This window comes from Mycetomoellerius zeteki, unplaced genomic scaffold (genome assembly GCF_001594055.1).
Source record: "Mycetomoellerius zeteki isolate Tzet28-1 unplaced genomic scaffold, Tzet1.0 scaffold106, whole genome shotgun sequence".
NCBI classification, from domain to species: Eukaryota; Metazoa; Arthropoda; class Insecta; order Hymenoptera; family Formicidae; genus Mycetomoellerius; species Mycetomoellerius zeteki.
In genome coordinates, this window is record NW_017255975.1 from 554,124 (window position 1) to 561,141 (window position 7,018).

Genomic DNA, 7,018 nt, shown 5'->3' on the forward strand with positions numbered 1-7,018 from the left:
CTCTATAAATCAGCTCGATCTTCTTTCCGCATTACGATTGGCTCGCTAAGGTAGGAAAGTGCGCGGAGAGAAAGCAGAGAAGACAATGTGCGGCAACCGTTAGCAGCTGCAACCGCGTGTAAGAGAGCTTCACTGGCTTTGCTCTCGCTTCCGGAGCACGAACTCGGGGCCGGCCCGGCTCACGTTTCCTTAAAGCAACTTTCGTGCCCCACGTGTTCTATGTCTCACCGTACAATGCAACAATCGAAAATAGCGATGTGTAGATCCGAGACGACGTGCGAATACGGAAATGTGTAAACTAGACACGACAGGGTGAATTCTCTTCTTGAGAATAAGTGACGTTCCAAAGGACGAATGATTTCGTTCTAACACGTTTCGACGAGGACGAATGATTTCTCTTACGTCGATATTCGCGACGGCGGAATTAGCATTTCTTTTCCCCGGGCGCGGTAGATAGCGTAGATCGTGGAGATCTATTGGCGAACGCAGCTGACTGTCGTAGATAAAACCAGCGTGTTTTCGTGTCCGGGCGGACTAACCAAGCGACCCACATACGCCGGCAAAACCACTGTGTGGAATTCCACTCAATTTCTGGTCATCGGATGCGGTATGGCTTCTTCCGTCGAAGAGAACAAATATTTTGAGGTTCGCCGTACTTATCCTCGGTCGCGCAAACTTCCGAGATATGTGTCTACCTATATACGCCGCGTCATACGAATGTCTCGTAAGCCGCCGGATGTGCACTCCGATCTCCTTGAAAACTTTGCGTCACCAGCTTTCGAATGCAATTTCTTTTCAATCGCGAATGCGCATATCGTATATGTTGCAATCTCATATTTTATATTAGAGCATTTTACTATTAGAATATTGAGACACTGAGTTTAAAATGCATATTTTTAATTTTGTTTATTTCAATGTACGGAATAATTATTTTATATCTTTGAAAAATGTAATATATATAGTTAATTTTTATCTCTGCGTCACTAAAGTTATTGTTACTGCTTATTATTGTTATTGTTGTTGTTGTTATTGTTACTGAAGGAACAGAGAGGAAAATACATCGTGCAGGTGAGAGAAACGTTATAATATGAATCTGTTATTATAAAAATTGCACATCTCTCTCGGGCTACTTGTAAGACTGGCAATTTTTCTCGCCGCGGGGGTTTTACCACTTCTTCGAGTTGATTCTTGCGTGAAAATTTCATCGAATAAATATTTCCCTCAAAAACGTGCCCGCCGCTTACTACGGGACTAGCTAACGGAATCGGCTACGACAATAATCGATTTTCGCCTTTCGCGAGAGACGAAAAAGCCACTGAAGTATCTCTGAATTATGCGGGCCCGGGCCATGCGGAATTCGTAGCTTTGGCAATAGAGGACGCCCGCAGTTTCGCCCGGGCGTTCCATTTGCATCTCAGGACACCGAATTTACGAGCCCGAGGGTCGTCGATCCTCAACTACGGCCACGAGACCGTCGCGTATCCGTGTGCGTGTATGATAGACTCGATAAGTTATATAACTAAGCTCGACGTACCGTCGTTCGCAAGAGGGAAATATCGGCGTAGTCGATACGGAGTTTAGCTGATATGTTTTCTCACCATTATGCTAAGGCGGCTCGTTATATCCACGCGTTTAATTGGAAATATTAATTTCCCAAGCAGAACAAAAAGTCATCGTAACACTAGTCACTTTTCAATCAATCACGATTAATTTTGACATCATTTCGACATTATTGTGACATGTTGTTCTGTTTGGGTTCATGTGATTATTTTCTCTCGCAGTTAGACCAAAACTGCTCCGTTTTATATATTCGATTTTACTTTCATGCAGATTCATTCATCTACATGTATAATATTTGTTTTTCATTTTACTCATTAAGGATATCGTCATGATTTGATCTTTTAATCTGTAACATTCCGTATGTATCAAATGTATATCAAATTAATTGCATTCCCGTCCGAGATGATCGGGATTATATCACGTCGACGCGCGACGGTCGGCTTGTGCGGTCGCAGTTAACGCAACCAGCTGACGCGCCCGGAATGTTCTTCGAATAAAGTTCCGCCTGACGTTCAGTTGCGGCATCCGAACAGCGTCGACCCGGGAAATATATCGGTCGCGGAAAGTGACGGAAAGTTTATTGCGGGGAAGCGGAAACTCGCGGCGACACAGTTACTACGGATACGATTAATTCGATGTGCGTGCTAAGTCCTCGGATTTCACCTGATTTCAATGCCTTGATAAGAATTGGATTTTGAGTCATGATTTCAGTCAGGTGTCCGAAATCCGCATGCGTTCGAAACCTCTGAATATTTCAACTCGCCATTAGATCTCTGATCTGTCTAGTGATTCGATTCCCCGAATTATTCGTGCATCCGAGTGCGCATTCGACGCGCAATTTAACTGTGTCTGTAACTGGAAGATTTTGCGTGAAGTTGACACGTCGAGATCATTGAGTGATACTGCTAAGAGGGTAGATTGATGTGAATGCAGGAAGAAAACACACGGAAACGAGACTATTGTGTTCTGGCTTCCCGACGATGGGGAAGCACGGTGCGGACGACGCGCGAGGAACAATGCTCGCGGATTCGCGCTCGCTAAGATTAAGCTTTAAGTGATTAAAGAATCGTATCATACTGATCTATCCGTGTATACGTCTCCATAGATCTCCGATCGCAAGTGGGTCGGTCGTGTCGTAACAAGGGAATCCGAGGTGCGTATACAAACGTGACTGCAGTGTGCGATGTAGACCGACGTAACGTTGTTACGTGGTAACAGTGCATTATGATGTGTTATATTTTTAAGGGATGTATCATAAAATGGGGTAACTTTGATCTGAACTCAGGGTAGCTTTGGCACAAATTTTAATAATGCTCTACACATAACACACATGTTAAAACTCGGACATAAAACGTCTTAAAAATATCAACTCGCAAATAATCACCTGGAATATTTTTATATCACAGTGGCAAAAAAATATGAAGTGTTGTAAAACATAATTGTTTTGTATTAATATTGTTTAACATATATTTTTTTAATAATTATTCTTTACGAACTTTTAAATTATGCAATTTTATGAAAACTACAATAAAAAAAACCTTATATTAATTAAAATTTACTTTTTAGAACTACACCTGAGTTAAAGTTGTTTTAAGACATCTTATATTTTGATTTTGGGTATGATATCTAAGCATTTTTTAAATTTGGATTAAAATTATCCCGACTAGGCCAAAATTGCCATATTTTACATATCATCGCTGAACAATATTCAAGACAGCGAGAAAGACAAAGCATACCGATGATTGGAAAGATCACGATGAAAATATTCTAATAGCGGATTATTTATTCGGATTTCTTCGACATTGTTCCATATAAACGTCTAGAAAATCATATATGGTGCATATTTTACGTAATAAATTTTATATTTGGATTTGCTAAAATCAGGTCACAATGTAAAAATGAAATTCAAATAGCTACCAATAATAAACTCTTCTCTTTTTGCTATAAATAAAATTGTATAATGTCGTGATGTTTATTATCAAATATAGAGGTATCTATTACGTCAAATTTTATTAACCTACATGCGCATGACAATATTGGACAAGTTGCTAGTTTAAACATAATTACGTTATACGGTTATCCTTATTTATGTTACTTATATTTATTTTCGAATTTGTATTATTTTTTTTATTACAACACAAATTTTAACCAGCGATATGAAAGTGGTAAAGTATACAAGGGAATTTTTTTGACGGTCTCTATTTACTCTATTTTTCTGTCGAGCAAAAACGGTTTTCGTGCCGAATACTACCTTAAGCATTCGATACGCCTCAGATACGCATTGTCAGCAGCATGATCGACCCACGAATAGTCGTACTGTATATACCTTCTTGAATGTAACGATAAATGATCGCTGTAACTCTCTTCGGCATGATTAAGAACCACGATGTAATTCTTACTAATTCACACTCTCAGATCGATCGAATGCTTCGTTATCTAAAACGCGAGTCGAGACTTTTGTCATCAATCAATGTCATAGTATCAATGATTGTGGCCTACCAAAAAACATTCTGGATGCTCTTTAGCGAGTGAATTTTACCACTAAAATAAAGTGAATCAGTGAGAATCTCAAAGAAAAAGAGGAAACTTTATATCGTAATATAGAATATTCGGTTGCCATGATTATCGTGTTCAGTGGAATCAATCGATACGATCAAAATAGAGAGATCATTTAAATCATCGAGCGAATCAGCTATCGAGAAAAATTAGGAAGCGATTCTTGAAAAAAAAATTAGCGGAGATGCGGTACAGCCTTGTAAATAAAAAAAATTCGATTTTCGATCGCATTAACGTTACGGTTCGCCCGTGTGAACCAGGGGTGTACAAAACACGAAGAACCCTTCACTCTTTTGCCCGCGACTTAATTTTCCTCCGATACGCAAAACACGCGAAGCGCGAACATATTAAATATTAATCCCTCCGCCGCCAAGGAATAACTTTATTTTCAAACAAAATTATAGGGAGGAAAGTATACCGAGAGGTAATATCAGAAATTTTGCTGAGGTAGTGTGGAGGGATCAGACGATCCGACGCGAAACGCGATGAAATTTTGCGCACCCCTGAGTCTAATATCTGGTAGCGACCGAGAGATCTCCGTTACGAGAAGGAGAAAGCGCGCGACGTGGTTGTATGTTCCTGGAGAAGAGTTCCCGACGCGTTCCTGACGATCGGTCGTTCCATCGATCGTTGTTAGGTACATGAGAACGAGTTCTACAAATTCATCACCGCACCTCCCCTTTTCTTCTTCCCTCCTTCCTATCACATCTCTCCTGATCCCCATGCTTTTTTATACGCCGAACGAGATCTGTCCTCGTTAGTATTTGTAAATGGCTTTCGCGCACGCGGGTGCCGCTAATTTTGCTTCTGTATATTTCGGAAAAGATATAAAAACATGACTCGTACGCGGGCGCGGATTAATTGACTCGCGTTCGAGTCGCAGACGAGCGAGAACGACTGGTAGCAAATAAGTTCCACCCGATTGTATGAGATCAATTACTTGTTAGCACACGAGCGACCAGCGATACGCTCTTAGCGACACTACTTGAAGGATGTTAAACTATCGAACGTACCATTAATGTATATATTAACGAGCAGTACCGATTTATTATTTATGTTGGATCCAATTGTACCAGAATTCCTAAAGACAATTAAAGAAGAAGAAATAACGATTATTTGTGAGAGATATTCCACATAAATACGAAAGAATTCTCATTCCGCAAGCCTCTGCTAGGCATCCATCTTTTTCCCTATTTAAAAATCCGCACGAGAAATTGAATCGTTTATTTGCATAATGTTTCGTCCCGACAATTGTCACATTTTTAATTAAATCGGGTATTCGATTGAATTCATTTTAAGAACTACTCTGCGTGCATATAAAGCAAGAATTGATAAGTTGTTAACAATCTCGAAAGGATTCTTTGTCATGCAGAAACTAAAAATGCTAAATATTTCGTTCTAAACATGTTTTATTTATTTAATGAATAAAGAAATAAAATGGTCAATAATACGAACTTAATAGAGTTGGAAAGATAAAAACTATTGAGTCGGAACAGTTCGTAGCGCAACGAACTTTAAAATTGAAGTAGTTTTGTTAAAAATGAACGAAATTTAAATTTAAAAAAGAGTTTTAAACCATAAAATCTCAGAAACATAGTAACCTTTCAACCTGAAAGGTTACTATGTTTCTGAGTTTCTATGAGTTTGGTAATTTTTACACATAGAAAACTACAAGCCGAATAAAATGGGAAATTTTCTTCTTACTTTGTGGGCATGTCACGTACTAAAAAAATTTGCAAAAGTTTTTAACTTTCTAAATATGATAGCTTAAAGTTTTTCCTACAAAATCGTTTTTTATGTTCTTAAAATTTTTTGTTACTGAGTTGTCGTGAATTAAATAACGGGAGAATTTTGACTTTAATTGCTCATAATCATTAAAAACACCGCGTACTGCAATTAAAAAAGAACAGATTCTTAAAGTAGAAAGGCAAATTCTTAAAGTAGTAGTTTGCTCTATCAAATGATATAATTGCTAGATTTTTCAAAAATCATGTTGACGTGTTACACATGAAGTAGCACTACAAACTTGTTCGAACTCAATGTATATATTTATTCTTAAATTGGATGGTTAAGAAATGAATAAAAGTGAGAATAAAGAATGATAAATTAGTATTTAATGTATCGTTACCGTATTATATTTGTTCACTCCTTAGAAATTTAATACTGGAAGGTAGTGATTAATTACTTATCTTGAGTATTAAAAGCACTGTTGTTTGATGCTTTTAATATTCAAAATAAGTGGAACGAGATAATTTCCATTATTAAATTAGCCAGTGTGAAATTGAATATCTATAAAGGATGGTATAAATTAATATTATTATCAGGGTTGGCAACGTTACCTCATAAAAATAACTCGTTACCATTACCGTTATTTGTCCTAAAAAGTAACTCGTTATCGCGTTACTCGTTATTGATTTGCAAAAGTAATTAGTTACCGTTACCGTTCTTCAAAATGTAACAAGTCGTTGCTTTTTCATTACTTTCTTTTCTTGATATAATAGAATATTATAGCGTTTTTCATTGGCAGAACTTGTGCGCACTCAGTGCACATTAAATCCGTTATACACAACTCTAAATGTAAAAATGAGATATCTTAATTGATGAAGTGCCTAAAGAGTATATTTTATCAAATAGCATAATAAAATGTATTGAGGATTTCGCGGTTTAACTCGTTTTTATAATATATTTTTATAAACCATACATCTTTACGTCTATTGTACAGCGGCTTTAATGTGCACTGAATGCGCACTAGTTCTGCCAATGAAAAACGCTATTATATGCGTAATTAAATTCCTGCGGTAAATACAAAAAAGATGTCAGAATTCTATTTTTAGCAGAGGAATAAGACTCAAAAACTAATAAATGTATATACGCTCTAGTTACGATTAAAACTTTTATGTAA